A 20416-nucleotide genomic window follows, 5' to 3' on the forward strand; every position below is an offset into this window, starting at 1 on the left:
TTGTCACTAATGCCTTTGAAATCAAATACCTTTTTCTCTAATAGTGCAAACTAGAGGGAAAAAATCATTAGTCACAAAACAGTGGGTGTGCCTTTTTATGTTTAGATTCCAAATATCTTACGATTCTTAGACATAAATTTTCACGACTTATTCATTGAGTAAGTAATCCAGAGATAACCCCACAACCCTTCTACCTCATCCCTATGGCCTGCTTCTTTCAGCTTTCCTAAACAGGAGACCAGGGCACTTTCTTAGATCTTGAAGAGAAAGCCTTGTGAGTGATGTCACATTGTGTCACCACTCAACCAGCTTGCCCAAATTAAGCTTGTGAGCCCTGACTCCTTCTACCTTCAGAGAACATTTTAGAATGGGGCAACCCACCTGACTTTAGGAATTGGGCACCCTGACTTGTACAGGGGTTTCCCTGAGCCATCATGCAACCACCAATAGACCAAGAGTCACCCAGAGAACTCTGGATTAGTAAGAAGCAAGCTCTTTGAACCAATAATTAAGAAAGTTCTTCACAGAGCACCTACCTGGATGGCCTAGTTGGTTAAGCGTCTGACTCTTGGTTTCAGCTCAGATCATGATCTCAGGGTCATGAAATCAAGCCCTGCATCAGGCTCCATGCTCAGTGTAGAGTCTGCTTGGGATTCTCCTTCTCTCTGGCCCTCCCATTTGTGCTCTCTCTCTCCGTAAAATAAGTAAATAAATCTTTAAAAAAAGAAAGAGATGTTTTTCACAAACATGCAAAAAATATTTTGCATTTGTAAATATAATCTAAAATTACCTAATATTTTATCTTTACCCAAATATCATACACAGTCCAGCAATGAAGAAAAAAAATCTTTTAAAATTGTGTCTTCCTAATCTCTGTGGAAGATGTCAAATTTGCCACGTATTTCTAAGCTCAATAAAGTTTTTTGAAAATAATTAGTACTTTTAAGTGAAAAGTCTCTTGGTAAAAATCATATGTGAAAAATAAAACAAATGTTAGAAAACTATTCACTGATATTATTTCTGTCTTCTGGGAGTAGTTGTGGTATATATAGTGGCCACAGAAGGTTAGAAAGGAGAGCAATAGAGAAACAAACATAGAAAGCACTGCTATGTTAGTTACACATATTTCTGGCTGTTCTTGGGGATTTTTTTTAAATATTTTATTTATTCATGAGAGACACAGAGAGAGGCAGAGACACAGGGAGGGAAAAGCAGGCTCCATGCAGGAAGCCCAACACAGGACTTGATCCCAGGACCCCAGGATCATGCCCTGGGCTGAAGGAAGCACTAAACCACTGAGCCACCTGGGCTGCCCCTGTTCTTGGGGATTTTAAAAGGGAGCACAACAAAGTTGCTTTTTAGACCTAAAAAAAAAAAAAAAAAAAAAAGAATCCACCATCTTTAATCATGAAACTCTTCTATTTTTGATCTGGACAAAGATGATTATAAGTAGATGTTTTGGCAGTTGAGGCGATAAATGAAATGCTCTGAATTGATTTTAGCCTACAAGTATCAGTTCTGAGGCCAGATATTTAATTTTTTTCTTTTATAACAAATGAGCATCAGACCAGCCTGGTTTTATTATTGAAATTACAAATATTGTTATAAGGTAAATAAGTAATTGCAGAAATTACTTGTTTGTTTTCACAATTGTATTCAAGGTACAGCCAATAATTTATATTTTTTTTAAATAGCAAAGAAAAACATGTCATGCATTTGAAAGTAATTATTAGCAGCTGTTGGATTCATGTCGGGTTCTAGGATAGTTTTAAAAAGTAGTGAACATAAAAGTAAAAGTAGCTAGAACTTCAAATGTATTATTACATCTTGAGGAAGAATTAGGCAGAAGGAGAATGAATGTTGGATGGGAAAGGGATGAGTAGTTGGAACTGTGTTCTCTTAGAGACTGGTTCTCAAGTCACCTCCTTATGGATTCATGTCTAAGTTACAGAAAGGGCTATCAGCAGAAACAACTTAAATAATATTTGTGATATTTTATAAATAAAATATCCTTGATTATCTCTAAGCAGTCTTACCTTAATTTACAAAATCTTTTTAGAGATAACCAAACTCTATTAAAGCAGTGATGGAGATAATGGAAAGGATCATTAATAAGCATGAATAATGGAAGGAAGTTGAGGCAATGCCTTTTCATCTAGATAATGGAGAGATCTCACTAAAGACATCACCACACCAACTAAGGTGATTTTTTAGCTACAACTAAAAAATTGTAGCTGAGAGAAAAAGTATGAAAGCATTTATGATACATTATCTAGATTTTACCAGAAATAGTTAACAATGTGTAAGGCAGGGAAGGGAGAAAGGCACTGTGAAAGTAGCCAGAAAATAGAGTTCTTTGTTATGGTAAGAATCTCTCAAAATGAGATCCTTAAGACTTTGTAAAGCTTTGATTTTAAATAGGTGGTTAAAAGCTACAAACCCAGGCCTGTAATTTAATCCCATCCTCAATCCAAGAAAATACTGATTTCTTGATGATACAATAATGATAATAAAAATAATCTTGATGATGATAACAAGCAATTGTTTGCATTAATAATGACAAAATTAGGGGTGCCTGGGTGGCTCCATGCTTGAGTCATGATTCTCAGGTCCTGGGATTGAGTCCCACATCCGGCTTCCCACAGGGAGCCTGCTTCTCCCTCTACCCCTGTCTCTGCCTCTCTCTTTCTATGTCTCTCACGAGTAAACAAATAAAATCTTTAAAAATAATAATAATAGTGACAAAATTACCTGCAATCCAGAGTTTAATAATATTTGCACTTTTGTCAGTTTTATGAAGCTAGAGAGACAGGCTAGAGATCTGAAAGCCATCAGCCATTTTTGCCCTCAAGGCATTTGCAAAACTAAAAAGTGCAAGTTGGAAGCAGCTAAGCAAATCCAGAAATCAAAGTCAAGACCCACCAGGAAGACTAACTGGCCACACCACTTACCCTGTTGAAAATCCTGAAGGGGTACACCCTAGAATCATGGGATGAACCAGAAGTAAACCTTACCAAAACTTCAATGTGGCCTGAGTCACAGTCCTGATTGGATTAAGAAGTCAATCATTCAAGCAAAGAAAGAGATGTTCCATATCATCTGTAGCCTTTATAATTTTAAGTGCCAAAAGACAAGGCTAAATTAATCAAAACCAAAGGAAAAAAAGGATAATAGAAACAGGCTTACAGGTGATCTAGATTTTTAACTTGGCAGAAAGAATATTAAAATAACCATGTTTAACATATTAAACAATAGAAAAAGTGAAAGAAATAAAGAGAAGGAGAATTTCAGCAGAAAATTGGAATGAAAGAAACATATGGAGATTAAAAAAATAAAATGTTCAATATCTGAAATGGATTTAATAGCAGATTGAAAAGACAATGACAAAAAAATTCTGAACTGTTGCAGGAGATCAAGCCTTGATTCAGGAACCTCTGTAAGTTTTAGTAGGACAAATAAAAAATTCCACTTGCCATATCATATAATGTAACTGTTGAGAGATGGGGGTGCAGAGAGACAGGCAGGATGACAGACAGATATAAAGAAAGATATCGGGGATCCCTGGGTGGCGCAGCGGTTTGGCGCCTGCCTTTGGCCCAGGGCGCGATCCTGGAGACGCGGGATCGAATCCCACATCAGGCTCCCGGTGCATGGAGCCTGCTTCTGTCTCTGCCTCTCTCTCTCTCTCTCTCTGTGACTATCATAAATAAATAAAAATTAAAAAAAAAAGATATCTTAAAAGGAACAAGAGAAAAAGAGATAAAATACGATGAAAGAGAAAACAATAAGACAAGATGCTGAGTTCTCAATAGGAATATGGAAATAAAGATGTTTTCAGATGCAAATTTAAGAAAAGCTTATATAGTTTTGCCAAGAAAAGAAGCAAAACTGTACAAAAAGAGGAAAACGATTCAGTTTTTAAAATGAAAAGAAATTAAATACATTTAATTTAAATAAAAAACAAATGCTGCTTGTGAGAGACACTTTTTAAATACAAGAAAAATCTATTTTTATGTTAATGGTCAAAGCATATTTTAATACAGAAAACATTTCTAGAGATTAAAAGGAATATTTCATAATAATAAAAGCATCATTCACCAGGAATTTGTACAATCCAAAATTAATACATTTTCAATAACATAAAGAAAATTTTTGTGACAAAATTGATAAATCGAAAAATAGTATACAAATTCAGAGTCATAGTAAGAGACCAAATATTCTCCGTATCTAATAGAACAAGAAGATAGAGAGTTAGAAATGGACAGAAAACTTAATTAACAAATTTAATTGAAATACATAAAATATTGTTTTCACCAACCACAAAACACATATTTTTTTTTAATCTACATTCGGAATATTTTCCAAGTTAACCATATGCTACATTATAGAAGAAGGTTTAAGAACTTCAAAGGATTGATTTCATTCAGAGTATGTAAACTGCCATTAGAAGAATTAAACTAGAAGTTAATGAGAGACTATAACTAGAAAGTCACCAACTGTTGGCAATTAAGCAGCTAATTTCTAAGCACACAAGTCAAAGAAGAATCACAAAAAAATTAGAAAATATTTTTAACTGAATGATAATGAAAATATTGCTCAACACTTGAGGAACTCAGAATTTTTGAAGTAAAATTTGTAGTCTTCAAATAATATATTTAGAAAGAAAAAGGCTGAAAAAAATCTATTATATTCCCTGTTAATAAAAGAAAAGAAAAAAGGCAAAATAAAGTAGAAAATAATAAAAATAATAGGAAAAATCAATTTAGTAGAAAGACTATAATACAATATAAAAAATGAACAAAGCCAGAAGTTGCCCTTTGGAAAGATTAATAAAATTAATGAAATTAATAAAAGGAAGATAAAATTAACAAAATTAATTAATTAATTTATTTATTTATTTATTTTTTAAATTTACTTATGATAGTCACAGAGAGAGAGAGAGAGAGAGAGAGGCAGAGACACAGGCAGAGGGAGAAGCAGGCTCCATGCACCGGGAGCCCGATGTGGGATTCGATCCCGGGTCTCCAGGATCGCGCCCTGGGCCAAAGGCAGGCGCCAAACAGCTGCACCACCCAGGGATCCCAACAAAATTAATTTAAACTCATGTAGGACCAGGAACTAGGACAATTTGGGTTAACAACTAAACAAAGTAATTAATAAAAATGTGGTATGCTTGATAATACAATTTACATGATATTTATATGTAGCACTGTCAAAAACATTTTAGTAGCTAAATTTACACTTACAATATGTTTTGGCAGAGGAAGAAATGCATGTGTCCCAAATTTATGTAAGAATATAAGTTTGTAATATTTTTGTAAGAATATAACTTACATAAGAATGTAAGTTTCTCTTTATCCTACTTCTTCCTCCTAAGCAGTTAGACACTAGTAGGAAAATTATCAATTCTGATTGGATCCATTTTTAACTCATACTGCCTAAATTCAACTGGCCCCATATTATTGCTCTGAAATCATGTCATTCATATTGAGTAACTCCCACTGGAATTAATTTTAATCCAACCCAAGAGTACTAGCTTCCCCAGTCCCATATCCATTTATACTCATTCATAACATGACCTTCAATTCTACTTTCCTAAGAAGATTTATATCATTTAATATTAACACCTGAAATTTTCTTATTACTTTGTTTATTTTTCAAAGTTTTGATCTTTGTGATCACCACAAGCTCCCTGAAAACAGAGATTACTGTCCTGTTCATTGCTGTCCCTCCAGTATTGAAAACAGTGTCAGAAACAAAACATTTAAATACTTACTAAAAGAATATGTTGAAGGTCTGATTTCCATGAATGGGCCTGGTTATTCAAGCAATAACACCCTCTGAGAACTAAAGTGCAAGATAAAACATAAAAAGTATCTTCCCCAAAACAAGAAAGAGCTGACAAAAGAGTAGAGTACTAGCTGGCCAAATATAAGGAGAACAGAAACAGAAAATGAGAGACAGGTGGCTAATATACTGGTGGCCACTTTTGTTCTAAAGAATTTGCTGATCCCTGAAAATTTAGGCTTCAGCTTGGCAACCTCCTCAGGGAAGACAGATAAAACATAAAGCTCGGTAGCCACCCAAAATAAGGAGTTTAGAGAGGGAGAACCTCTTTAGGTTATGCAAGGTATTTAAAAAGTGCTAAATGCTTAAGATAAAAGGATAAACCAGAAGTAAATCTACTCAACTGTATACACACAATGGATTACAAGGAAGATTTTCTTAGTACTAACAAAGCAGGGTGAAAAAGAAAGAGACAATAATTTGGGAAGCCATGGGTGAATTTGCAACCTAGGTTTCCATAACCTGAGTGATCCAGGCTCACTCAAGTCACGAACTAGATAAAATGGCCCCAGTAAGCTGTCAAACAACAACAGTGAACACCATATAAATATTGTTTATTTCCAATGTTACTTAGGTTTGTATCTTTTCCCCTCCAGCCTTCAGTGGTTTATTTTTTACATTTTTTATATACTTAGATTGTTTTCTTTTATCACATTCTGTACCTTACCCTGGGGTCCCCAACTTCCTAAATATTTTGTTCAATTTGCGTTAAGTTTCACTGTTTGTACTATAAAGTTCCATGGGTTTTGACAAATGTATAATGTTGTGTATTCAACATAACAGTATTATACAAAGCAGTTTTCTCACCCTAAAATATCTCTTAAGATTCATTTACTCAGTTCCTTCATCTTCCCCCAAATCCTGACAACCACTATTCTTTTTATGATTCCCATAGTTTTGTCTTCTCCAGAATGTCCTAAAATTAAAATCACACTGTACATAGCTTTTCAGAGTGATTTCTTTTCATTAAGTAATATGCATTTAAGATTCACCCATGTCTTTTTGTGGCTCAGTAACTCACTTTTTCAATTATTCAATCATATTTCATTGTTTGGATGCACCAAAGTGTGTTTATACATTCACCCACTTGAGGACAACTTGGTTACTTCCAGTTTGGGGGGATTCTGAATAAAATTGTTATAAACATTCACATGCAGATTTTTTGTGCAGCTATAAGTTTTCAAATTGGGTAAATAACTAGAAGTGCAATTGCTGAATCATATGATCCAACTGTGTTTAGCTGTGTAATAACTACTCAGCTGTCTTCCAAAGTGGCTATCCTGTTTTGCATTCCCAGAAACAATGAATGAGAGTTGTTGCTTTGCATCCTCACTAGCAATTGATATTGTCAGATTTCTCTTCTCATTTGTTTTCTTTTTCTTTTTTTAATTTTAGCCATTTTAATAGGTGTGTAATGATAGCTCATTGTTACTTTAATTTTCAATTTCCTTATGACAATGATATTGAGCATCTTTTCACCTACTTAACTGCCATCTATATATCTTCTTCAGTGATGTGTCTATTCAGATCTTTTATCTATTTTTAATTGAGTTTTTTTCTTAGTTCTAAGAGTCCTTTGTATATGATTGATACAACAAACATACAGTCTTATCAGATATGTTTTTGTAAATATTTCCTTTCACTTTGTGATTTGTCTTTGGATTCTTTTCATCATGACTTTGAGCAGAAATTTTTAATTTTAATGATAATCAACTTACCAATTTTATTTTTATGGATCATTCTTTTGGTGCTATACCTAAAATTCATTACTAAATCAAGGATTCCCTAGAATTTCTCCTACTTTTTTTTCTTTCTTTTCTTTTCTTTCTTTAGATTTTATTTTATTTATTTGACAGAGAGAGATTGAGAGCTCATGAGCAAGAGTGGCAGGCAGAGGAAGAGGGAGAAGCCTGACTCAGGGCTTGATCTCAGGACCCTGGGATCATGACCTGAGCTGAAGGCAGTTGCTTAACCAACTGAGCCACCCAATCACCCTTATTCTTTTTCTAGAAGTTTTGTAATTTTCCATTTTACGTCTAACTGTTCCAGCACTGGTTGTTTTTTTTTTTCTTTTAAACTATCCTTTCTCCACCAAAATGTTTTTGCTCCTTTGACAAAGATCAATTAACTATATTACTGTGGGTCTATTCCTGGGCTCTTTATTTTGTAGCAGTCATCTGTTGTCATCTATTGTCAATAGCTGCAAAATAATTTTGGGAGATTTTAATTGAGATTGCATTGAATCTACGGTCAATTTGGAAAGAACTGACATTTTAACAATATTGAATCTTTACATCACGGACATCATACCTTTCACTTAACATACATTTTTTCCCAAGATTTTATTTATCTATTCATGAGAGACACAGAGAAGCAGAGGCATAAACAGAGGGAGAAGCAGACTCCCCACAGGGAGCCTGGTGTGAGACTGAATCCCAGGACCCTGGAATCATGACCTGAGCCAAAGGAAGACTCTCAACTGCTGAGCCACCCAGGTGCCCCTCACTTAACATACTTTTTAATTGTAGTTCCACAAAGAGAAGACAAGAAGATAGAGATGGAGAGAGAAAAGAAAAGGAAGAGAAGGGAAGATGACAGAAGGGAAGGGAGGAAGAGAGGGAGGAGAGAAAGGAGAGAGAAAAATTAGATAATATTTCAAGAGGTATGGGATGAGACTTCTATAATTGATGGAAAGCACCAATCCATAGATTCTTCTAAACAACCCCTAACAATATGTTTTTTTTTTTAAAGAAAGCTAATTTTAGGTGGATAACAGTGAAATTACCTAACACCAAAAAATCATGCAAAATATTTTAAACAATCAGAAAATATTTTAATAGCATTGAAAGTAGTGACAAACTGATGAATGATATTTCAAAGAACGTTAATAAAAACCACAAATGAAAGGAACTAAATCTTTCTTTTTAATTTTTTTTTTTTTTTTTTGATAGTCACACACACAGAGAGAGAGAGAGAGGCAGAGACACAGGCAGAGGGAGAAGCAGGCTCCATGCACCGGGAGCCCAACGTGGGACTCGATCCCGAGTCTCCAGGATCGCGCCCTGGGCCAAAGGCAGGCGCTAAACTGCTGCGCCACCCAGGGATCCCTGGAACTAAATCTTTAATGGAATGAAAGGTTGCTATGCCCCCAATGAAAATATTTTTTTAGATACATGTTTTTTTTTATTATTTAAAGGCATTTTCTGATGGAAGAAAGTGAGATTGTCACTTGAAGGACCTTAGTAAGAAAATTCTAAAGGATATACTACAGGCAGAGAATGGGGTGATACCATATAGAAAGACTGAAATGGGGCACCTGGGTGGCTCAGAGGTTGAGCATCTGCCTTTGACTCAGGTCATGATCCTGGGGTCCTGAGATCAAGTCCCACATAGGGCTCCTTGAAGGGACCTTGTTTCTCTCTCTGCTTATGTCTCTGCCTCTCTCTGTGTGTCTCTCATGAATAAATAAATAAAATCTTTTTTAAAAAAGACTGAAATACAAGAAAAAGCACAGGGCAAAAAATTAGTAAATGCATGAGTTAATGTTTTAAAAAGATGTTACCTTAGTGTCTCTCATTTTTATACTAGTTTCAATAAAATACTAACTACCAAAAGAACTTCTGCAAATAAATAAAATGGTCAAAAAATTTGACTTCATAAAAGATGATATTCAAATGGCCAACAGACATAATGTACTCAACTTTATTAGTAATCAAGGAAAGAAGATTAAACTCAAAGTCTAAACACGACTGAAACTGCATGTATATGCTGATAATGCACCTGTACATCAGCATGATCACCTCAGAAGAGTTCAGCCTTATTCAACAGACTTGAAAATTTACACTCCGTATGACATATCAGTTCTGCACTGAAGTAGAGAACCTAAGGGAATAAAGACCCACATGCGCCAGGAGACAAGTACAAGAATTTTCAAGGCGGCCTTGCTGTAATGAATACTACAAATAACCCAAATAGCCACCAACAGTAGAATTTCTTAGTAAATTGTGGTACATTCAACAAAGGAGCATTATGTGTCAATGCAAATGAATGAACTACAACTGCATTCAGCTGAATGGATACATCTCACAAGCATAATGCTGAATGAAGGAAACAAGAAACAAATGAATCCATACTATGGTTCCATTTCTACGTGGTTCTCAAACAGTCAGAAACTAAACCTTATTGTTTAGGAATGCTTAAGGAATTGTAAATTGTTGTAAATTGTTAAAGGCAAGAAAACACTAATGAGAAGAAAGACAGTGAGAGGGACTTCTATTTGGGAAAGGGAGTGGAGGACTCCTAGGGGGCAGCCAACATTCTCTGGGAATAAGTGTTGGTAACATGAGTAGTCGCCTCATAATTATTCATTAAACAAATTATATATTTTTTCTTTGCTTTTTTTCTACTTTTTTGTATATCTTATAATAAAATAATAAAAAGACGAAAAAGAAATGGATTGCTCTGTACTTTTAAATTAGATTATTTTCCTATTTTTCTGCACATTTCATAATGAAAGAAAGATCTTTGAAGGAGGGAGTTGACTATACTCCTGTACTAAGCCTCTAAATAAAAATTTTCGGAGCAAATAATTAATTTCTTTCTTTATACCTTAAAATTTGTTGTTCTTCTTATACTCCCTTTCCCAATAGAATCCTGTCTGGTTCAACTTTCCCTTCTTGTTCTCATTTCTCTATTTACTCTCCTCCTTTGGGGAATTCTCAAAGTACCATTCTTTATTTCCTTTTTCTGATCATCTTTAAAATATAATCCACAATGTCCACCTGCATTTCTTCACATCTGGCGTCCCACTAAGCCTCTACCATTGGGTTTTTGCCTCTACCAATCAACTGAGTGCACAATTCTTCTGGAAGTCATGTTCAATAACTTTGTTCAGTATCCTAGGCCTTTGAGTTTTGTGCTGGAAAAGCTTGGTTTTATTGTATTTAAAAAACAAACAAGCAAACAAACAAAAAACCTGGAAATGCAAACACAGGCTGATACCATCAGGAGAAAGGATAAGGGAACTGGTAGAAAAGATTTAGGGGCAGAGAATAAAATAACATGTGCATGAAATACAAATAAGTTTCAAAGTGAGATAAAATGTGAAAGGGAAAGAGATAACACATATGGAATTAGAGAGGGCTTCAGAAAAGTATGGGGGTGGGGAGAGAAGAAGGGGATTTGATATTGATGAGCGTGTGCGGAGGGCAGAATTCTGGACTTTGCCCCTTCACATATTTTACCTCACATAATTCTCACACTAATCTGTAGTATGGACACCATCATTCCCATTTTACATAAATGAAACTGAGGCTCAGAAAGGTTTAGTATCTTTCCAAGATTAATAATAGAAAAGCATGAAAATGCCTGGATAGTTCAGTCAGTTAAGTGCCTGACTCTTGGTTTCAGCTCAGGTCATGATCTTAGAGTCCTGTGATGGAGCCTCACGTCAGGCTCCGTGCTCAGTGCAGAGTCTGCCTAAGATTCTCTCTCCCTTCCCTCTGCCCCACAAGACAGCTAGTGCTCTCTTTCTCTCTCTCTAAAATAAATTTAAAAGTCTTAAAAAAAAAAAAAGACACCTTCAACAGAACCTGTAGGCAGGGCAGTTGAATCTACAATAAAGGCAGCAGAATTTGATGATCAAAGTGGACAGGTTACTGGTTCTCAGTTTTAGAAGGAGCTTGTCACTCAGGAGCTGTTCACTCCCAAGGAAGGGAAACGATCTCTTTGCAGTCAGGGACGACTCCGCAAAAACTCCCCAGTGATAAAAAACCTTCTGAAGAGCTTACCCACGCACAGCAAAGACTTGTCATTGCAGTGAGGAGAAATCGGAGGTAAATGAGAATGGAGAGCAAAAGGAAATTCTTCATGAGAAAAACATCAGACAAATTCCGATTGAAGGGCATCCCACAAAACCTGACCAGTGTGCCTCAAAACTGTTAAGGTCATCAAAAATAAGGAAAGTGAGAAACTCTCACAGCCAGGAAAAGCCTAAAGAAAACTGATGGCTATATGGAGTGTGCAATCCTACATGAGTGCTGGACAAAAACAAAAACAAAAACATCAAGTACAAATTAAGGAAATCTGAATAAATGATCAAGTTTAGTCAATAATAATGTATCGATATTGGTTCCTTAACCACAGTCAAGGTGCCAGATTAATACAAATTAATAAAGAGGGAAACTGGGTGAAGGTATGTGGAAACTTTCCACTGTGTCTTAAATTTTTCTGTAAATCTAAACTTGCTTAAAAGTTAAGAGTTCTTGGGGCATCTGGGTGGCTCAGTGATTGAATGTCTGCCTTTAGCTCAGGTCATGATCCCAGAGTCCTGGGATGGAGTCCCACACCAGGCACCCCATAAGGAACCTGCTTCTCCCTCTACCTATGTCTCTGCCTCTTTCTGTCTGTCTCTCATGAATAACTAAAATCTTAAAAAAAAAAAAGTTAAAGTTCTTTTTCTTTAAAAACAAAAAGATTTTTTTGTACTGTATTTATATTAGGTAAGATGGAGAACATGGAGACCCTGCCATAAATCTAAAGTTAGATTGTGGTTAAGATTAGCATGTTTCAGGAATATTAAAAAATCTAATAAGAAACAAATACTAGAGATTATCACAGTAGCATGCTTTGGCTTACTAGGAGTCCTAAGATGAAGATTTGAAGGGTACTTTTATAAATCAAGATTCACTGAAAAGGGGATCCCTGGGTGGCGCAGCGGTTTAGCGCCTGCCTTTGGCCCAGGGCGCGATCCTGGAGACCCAGGATCGAATCCCACGTCAGGTTCCCGGTGCATGGAGCCTGCTTCTCCCTCTGCCTGTGTCTCTGCCTCTCTCTCTCTCTCTGTGACTATCATAAATAAATAAAAATTTATAAAAAAAAAAAAAAAAAAAAAAAAGATTCACTGAAAAGTAAAATTTGGATTTGAAGAGCAAGAGTTATTTACTATTTAGGGTTGTATTTGCACCACAATTCTATTCTATTTATAGGAAAATCAGAAGTATTAAAAACAGAGCCCTTTTCCACCCAGCCAATTGCTTTCTAAATTACATGAGTTATTATGTAAAATGGACTTAATCTTTTATCATCCATTTGAGATATTACCATTCATTTGAGACCACAGGAGTTATTACATATCTAAAGTGACATTTTTATCTTCAATAAATTCTAATTCAGTTCATATATTAACTGGAGAAACACAATTTTAGTGTGCTTAATCAAAATGCTTTATGGATTCCTCATTCCATACCAGTAATAGTAGTAGGATGCTTCAACAAAAATAATAATTAAAGTATTCATTTGAATAACCATAAGGAGGGTTTTCTCTTCAGTCCCTTTAAGGGAACCTGTCTAGTAGACCAAGCTTGTTTGGCAATTCATACTCCCCAAAGGTGTCATCATAATTCCATGATTCAATTATTTTCCTAATTTCCCATTTGCTTCGGATTTCTCTATAGGTACCATTTGTCAATTTGACTTCAAATAACTCATAAATAACTTAGAGTCTTAAAACCCATAAACACACCTTTATTGTCACTCCTATAAAGCCATATGTTTTAGTAACCCAGCATTCATTTGATTTTAACACGACTGACAAACCTGTGATGATTAGAATTGCTGTTTTATTTTATAGCACAAATTGCTGAAAAGGGTACACCTTTCCATAATTATAAATAGTATTTGCACAATGGCATATTCTGAACTATATTTGATTTATTTAGATAAGCCTTTATATATCCTGTTGGTGTCTAAGATTTATTTTTATCTTAAGGTATATTTTTGGTTTAAATACAGAGTTTTCTAGTTTTTTAGACTTACATGCCCTTTTTATAATAATATTCCTTCATTCAAGATTTATAAACTTCCCAACATCATTGACTGTGAGCTTAAAGAACTTACATTACTGTGTATGTTTTTAAATGTAATTTTCTATTTCACTTTTCAATATCTTCACTTCTATGACTGCACAACAACTAAGAGGTTATTATATCTCAGAACTAAAATGTCCTTTGGTCAAATTTTTAAAGATTCCTTTCAAGTTAAACCTCTGTAGCTGTATGCTTATATTCTACACAGACACATAAACAACAGTGTTACCTAAATCTCTTCAAAAGTTTGTTTTACTATTTCTGTAACCTTTCCTTGAAAGTAATTTCTGCTCCATGAATGGAAATCACATATTTAACTCTTTTTCCAACTCCAGTAGAAATGATGACCAGCCACCTCTTGAACAATACAAATACTTTAAACAATCTTTGAGTCATCTCTCTCTCTTTTTTAAGATTTTATTTATTTATTTATTTATTTATTTATTTTAAAGACAGTGGGAGGGGAGGGGAGAGGCAGAGAGAGAGAGAATCTCAAGCTGACTCCCATTGAGCATGAAGCCTGATGTCGGGCTTGATCCCACCACCCTGAGATCATGACCCAAGCCAAAATCGGGTCAGTTGCTTAACCAACTGAGTGCCTGGCACCACTTGAGCCATCTCCTAACCAGAAAAAAGTGATTACAAAATATTGAACTTGTAAAAAAAAGTCCTTATTTTTTCTTTCTTGCTTTTTCCGTCTTTTCCCATATATATCAAATAAGGTGAAATTTCATGTTAGCACACAAACACAGCACCAGGTTTTGTTTTTGCTTTTATCACAGAAATGGCATACATTCATTTTCAACTTTGAATCTCTTTTTGACTATTAATATCATTTAGGGATACAAATTAAACTTCAAAAAGAACAAGCCTTAAATAATTTAGTCATAGCTTAAGGCAATTTTTTCCAAAGTTTTCACAGAGGATTTCAGGTTATACAGCTGAAATATTTACCGTTAAAACACGTTTTGAATGTCCCTGTCCAGAGCCATAAGCTTGATTTTGACAAATACTAGTTCTTAAGTAAAGTAATTTCAGACTTCATGTCTAGCCACTTTCTTTCAATTTTTTAATACTCTGAGGATGTCTGGGCCCAATAATCTTTTAAACTTTAAATACAGGTTTTAGCTACTCTCCATTGCATTAATCACTCATTTGAAGTATTTTAACAAGTAAGGAAATAAATCAGCATGAAGTGGGATAAGCTAAAATCTTGCTACAGAGTTAATAGAAACCTGCACGCAATTTGGGGAAAATCTGCACAGACATAAATTTGTTGATCATAGGATAAATTGGAGCAGAGAAAAAAGCACATTGGTAAGAGAAAGGAAGGAATATGAAAGCAAAATGTACTTTTTATTTCTTGGTACATTTTATAAAACTAATTGGTCTAGGGACACCTGGGTGGCTCAGCGGTTGGGCATCTGCCTTTAGTTCAGGGCGTGATCCCAGGGTCCGAGGATCCGGTTCTCACTGGGCTCCCTGCCAGGAACCTGCATCTCCCTCTGCCTATGTCTCTGTCTCTTTCTGTATCTCTTGTGAATAAGTAAATAAAATCTTTTTTAAAACAACACCTAATTGGTCTAAAACGTGATATTTGAATTTAGAAACTCCTATACCCCATCTACCTCATGCAGAAAGGTTATTTATAAATAGTATATAGTATATTCACCTAGTTAGTTAGGTAACATTATATAGTTAAAATGTAAGCCACCTATTTATTATCAGTTTAATCACAAGCACTGTGATTAGTCTTCCACCATTGACACTTCATGGTTCCATGACTTTGAGAGAGGACTAAAAAGAAACAAATGGTTATCTTCAATCTTAAAGAGTACAGTTTTCAGGATTAGCATTCTTTCCTTCCTTACATAAATTCCATACTATCATAAATTTTATTCTCATTATATAAACTAAAAAGAGATGTACTCACATTTTTATATTAATTAGAAATCATAGTAGAATGTTAACTGAATTATCTCTAGACCTGCATCTAATTTAAAGTGATGGTTTATAAGCTAAATAAATTTTTCTGGGTCAATTACTTCTGTGCTCAGTAAAAATAATACTCTAGCCAATGATAAAAGTTGAAATTAAAGAATGAGAAAAAGCAAGAAATTCTCTGTATGATTAGTTGCCTACTTGGGGATTTCTGAAAGAACAAATTTATGGAGTTAATGTAATGAGCTAGTCTGAGATCTCTTCCAAGAACATCAGCTTGTCTAATTAGGTTTTTGGACAATTTGCCAACCATAAATAAGTTACAGGAAAAGTTTCTAGTTTCTATGAGTAATATATTTTCCTATCACTCCATTTCATACAATTTGGCCTTCTTTCAAATCCCTCATTTATTCTTGAATATTTGTAACTGATGATTACTCTTTTATTGATGATGGCCTGATCCTGTTACTTCCAAATAAATTGCCTGTTGACTGATAACCTTCTGAGGAGCTACCTCCTTTAAAATGGGCTTAGCATATATTTTCCTTTCTGGCTTTCTAGCAGCCAGTAAAATCTAATAATGTGGGTCATTTTAATGACTCAAACTTTAATAAACACTTAGAACCTGTGTTCACTTTAATGGTTAACAATTAATAAAAAATGTGGCACAAAATTGGTGAATATTATGTAATGTACCTTATTTAACTCAGCTTATAGCATTCTTACAGTTTAATTATGCCCTGTATAGTTGCAATATGCTTCCCAAATGGCCTAGAAGCAGTAAACATATGGTGAACTACAAATCCAAATTTGTCACTTTATTTTGATATTAAGGATATCGAATATAAGTTATGATGGGAATGAGCTATTATATATATTCACACTGAGTAACAATGGTTGAGTTTGGGTTTTTCTGACCCTACTTTTGTTGTAGAGGGTCATTTTAGTTTGCATACATTTGAAAATAAAAAAGCTTTTCAGTTTATATTAATCATAATTGATAGGTGGCACACAACTGAATATTACTTAGAAGACCATTGGTCCTTTCTTCTCAGAAAAGAAACAAAACATTTGTGAGGTAATCCTTTCTCCTTTTGACCAAGCAGGCCAATGGTGACTCAATATAAGTTAGGATCAGTTTTGAGTAATCTCTCTATTCTAAGTAAATAACCTATGGTTTTTCCCCCCTTTTATTTGTTCCCAATTTTATGAAGATATAATTGGCATATTTTAAATATTGTATCAGTTTAAAGTGAACAATATTACAATTCAATATATGTATATAATGCAAAATGATTACCACAGTAAATTTAATTAATATCCATCACCTTGCATGATTCCAATTTTTTTGTGATGAGACTTTTAAGATCTACTCTTTTTTAGTAATGTTCAAATATACATTACAGTATTATTAACTATAATCATCACGCTATACATTATATCGCCAGAACTTATTAACCCTACAACTGTAAGTCAATACCTTTTGATTCTTTTTACTCCCTCTACCTTCCCCCCCTCACCTCTCTGGCAACCACCAATTTGTTCTTTGTTTCTATGAGTTCAGTTTTTTTAGATTCCATGTATAAGAGAGATCATACAGTATCTTTTTCTGTCTGATTTATCTCACTTAGCATCATGTCCTCAAGGTCCATGCATATGGTCACTAACAGTAGAATCTCCCTTATCGTGGCTGAGTAAAATTCCATTGTCTATATGTTTTACATTTTCTTTATCCATCAGTTCATCAATGAATACTTAGGTCGTCTCCATGTCTTGGCTACTGTGAAAAATGCTACAATGAACATGGAAATACAGATACCTCTTCAGAATAGTGGTTTCATTTCCTTCCGATATATCCAAGAGTGGAACTGCTAGATCATATGGTAGTTTTATTTTTAATTTTTCAAGGCACCTCTATACCGTTTTACATCCTCCTAACAGTGCACAAAGGTTCTCTTTTCTCCACATCTCTTTGTGAGGTAATTTTAATTTTAACTTCACGAGGTGGTACAAGTGTGGTGGCATAAAACTGTTATAAGTAGCAGTTAAACCACACCACAGGCCTTCTTTACCTGCCATACCACACAGCGCACGTGGGTGAAAGAAAGGAAAGAATAGCCTTCTCATACTATTTGTACTAATGAGGAAGGCAAGGAAGACTGATCCAAGGCAGGATCCAGGAGGTCCAGCTTAGCTCCAGCCAACTCTAAAGAAAACAAGCAAATTTTAATTCACATTGTAATTGATTGTATTTAGGAATAAACTTAATGTTCAGGCCATGAGGCTTTAATGGGTGAGTAGCAGTCTAAAGACAGATTGCAACAGTTATAGCTTGACTATTGGTCATCATCATACGAGCAAAGAACACTTCTAGTGGAGAAGCAATAACAATGTCTTATTTTGTACTGTTGGGTTTTAGGTAATGTGGAAGCCAGTGCTAAGACAGAAAGTCAGCCTCTCTTTCACCTATTCATCTGTCTTCTTTGAATTAGGCTTCTTATGATGAAATGGGTAGACACTGTGATTGTTTATGGGAAAGAAACCAACAAAAGAGGTTGATTTTCTGGAACCTCAAATCATTGTCCCCTTAAAGCCCCTTTCCTATATGGTTCTGTTGTCCCCAGTGTTATTCAGTGATACAAACCTTAGTTATTCATCAATTTCTGGAGTTACCCATCCCAGGCTCCCCCTCACTCTCTTGCTACGTTAATAGTTAATAGTTCCCCTGAAATCCTATCACTTTGCTGGAGGATTGATGTAAGTCTCCAGCAATTAACATAATTACAAGCCTGATTATCTTCTAATTGCATTATGAGTATTTGGTTATTCACTACACAAATTAGAGAAAATTAAAGAGGAACAAGATCCTGTGGTGTGGGCGTCAAGCTTTCTAAAACAGTTATGAGCATTTAAATGCAAAGTAATAACTCAAAGATGAAGGCCATTTTACATTTCTCTTGGCTAATAATTGACACATTTCATTTTGGAGAAAGGTCCTTTCTTTTTCTTGGTTTTTTTTTTTTTTTACTTGTTTTGTTTTTTTATTTATTTGTTTGCTTGTTTGCTTTTTGTCTTGATTAAGGTACACAAAACTCTCCATGACTTAAAAATTCTCTCCAAAATCCCCAAAGCATAAAATAAACTGCAACAATTCCATGTGGTCTGTGTTGGTTCATGTAATAAGATCAGAGTAAATGAATAAATGACAGTTAAAAGTATTCTAAGTAGGACTTGGAAGCTGTACCTAAAAACAGTACTAATTTCTTAAAAATCATCATCACCTCCATCCTGGGAACATTCTTGTAATAAAGAAAATAAAGCATTAAACTCTGAAGTGTGTGGTCCTCATTGATTATGCTGCAATATCAGACTTGGAAAATTGAATTTGTCATGAGACAGAGGCAGGAGCATTTAAGATTAGGTACTCTATGGTGGAAGAAACAGAGTCACCCTTCTCTTACTATTCCTGTGTGTCAGTTTCACTCACTTTCATTCTTGCTGCCCTGCCTCTGCTTGACCCTCCAGGGAATAACACCCCTTCTAGTACAATAACCATACCTGATAACACAGAGCAAAACAAAGGAACCAAATAGGACCCTGTTCGAGTAATTAAACAAGGAGGCCACTAGACTGGAGTGGCTCTAATGCTTCGGTGGACACCAGAAGCAAACAGAAACCGAAGCCAGGATCAGTTCCTTGAAATGCTTCAAAGATGAGAAAGGAAACCTGAAAACAACCAATCACAGTAGCCAACTTGTCTTTCCCAAATAAGGCAGCTTAAGTTTTAGCCAATCAAATCATTTCCTTGCTTTGCCCCTGCCTTTCCTCAACACCTGTTGGTTCCATAAAAACTTTTCCCCAACTCCTTTTGGCTAAAAGCATCAAACCATTTTCCTTTTGGTGCTGCCTTTAGATTCCCGTCAATGTTTGTCAAAATTTTAATGTACCTCAGTTTATATTTTAATAACACAAACACATACTTTTCTTGATTCCTCATTGTATGTTTGGGACCAGCTGATGTTTTCAAAGAGAAATTTTATTAAGTCCTAGGAGAGAACAAAGTGAGAATAATTAGAGGGGGAAAAAACAACATAAAAATAGCCAAGGCTCTAAAATATAGGCACCCCAACTCCATAGGAATTCCCCAAGTACTATTCCTGATTCCTTGACAAGTGGCTACTTGCAGACACCTACAAGGTATGTGTTGCATTATTTCCTCCACCACAAACACAATATTTTTAATGTCTCATTATTTTTCAAATTAGGAATCACACTCAGGTTTCCTAACCCATCTTGGGCTCTAGTAGTGAGAAGAATATACTATTTCTATGGCCATTTGGCAGGACTAGATGAACAATGGTCTTCATCAGCACATTCAGGAAAACCCTGCTTACTAATCTCCCTGCTTCTGATATGATGTGATGTGGCCCTATCTGGTCAGGAATAGGAACACCAAAAGATTTGTCTGTAAGTAGCTTTTACTTAAGAATCTCTCTTTCTAACCATCCTGAAAGGGTAGCTGTGTGCAAGAAAGGACTTATGCTTATAGTGGGTTCCTTGCTGACAGCTGAAATCTTCTTGGCAATTCGCAGTTCATCTTGCCTGAAAGTGAGAAACCATACACTGGTGATTCTACATGTGCTTTTGCTAAAACTGTAGCCCACATAAAATTTTCTCCTGGTTAAATAAGACATCTTAGCTGCTACACAAATTATTCCTCATTGGTAACATACTAACATCCTGTACTCTGAACTCCCATGGCA

General features: G+C 35.1%; 1 long non-coding RNA gene across 1 annotated transcript in view; it reads right to left on the bottom strand.

Annotated features, from left to right (window-relative positions):
• Positions 1-542: 542 nt before the first annotated feature.
• LOC140620372 (uncharacterized) overlaps positions 543-20416 on the bottom strand; it is a 93246-nt gene continuing 73372 nt past the window's right edge. Inside the window, exons 7-8 of the long non-coding RNA XR_012020174.1 lie at positions 19634-19699; positions 543-714 (exon numbers count right to left, since the gene is read on the bottom strand). This is a non-coding gene — a long non-coding RNA (uncharacterized lncRNA). The remainder of the gene's footprint in view (positions 715-19633; positions 19700-20416) is intronic.

Source organism: Canis lupus, chromosome 28 (assembly GCF_048164855.1).
Source record: "Canis lupus baileyi chromosome 28, mCanLup2.hap1, whole genome shotgun sequence".
Lineage (NCBI taxonomy): Eukaryota > Metazoa > Chordata > Mammalia > Carnivora > Canidae > Canis > Canis lupus.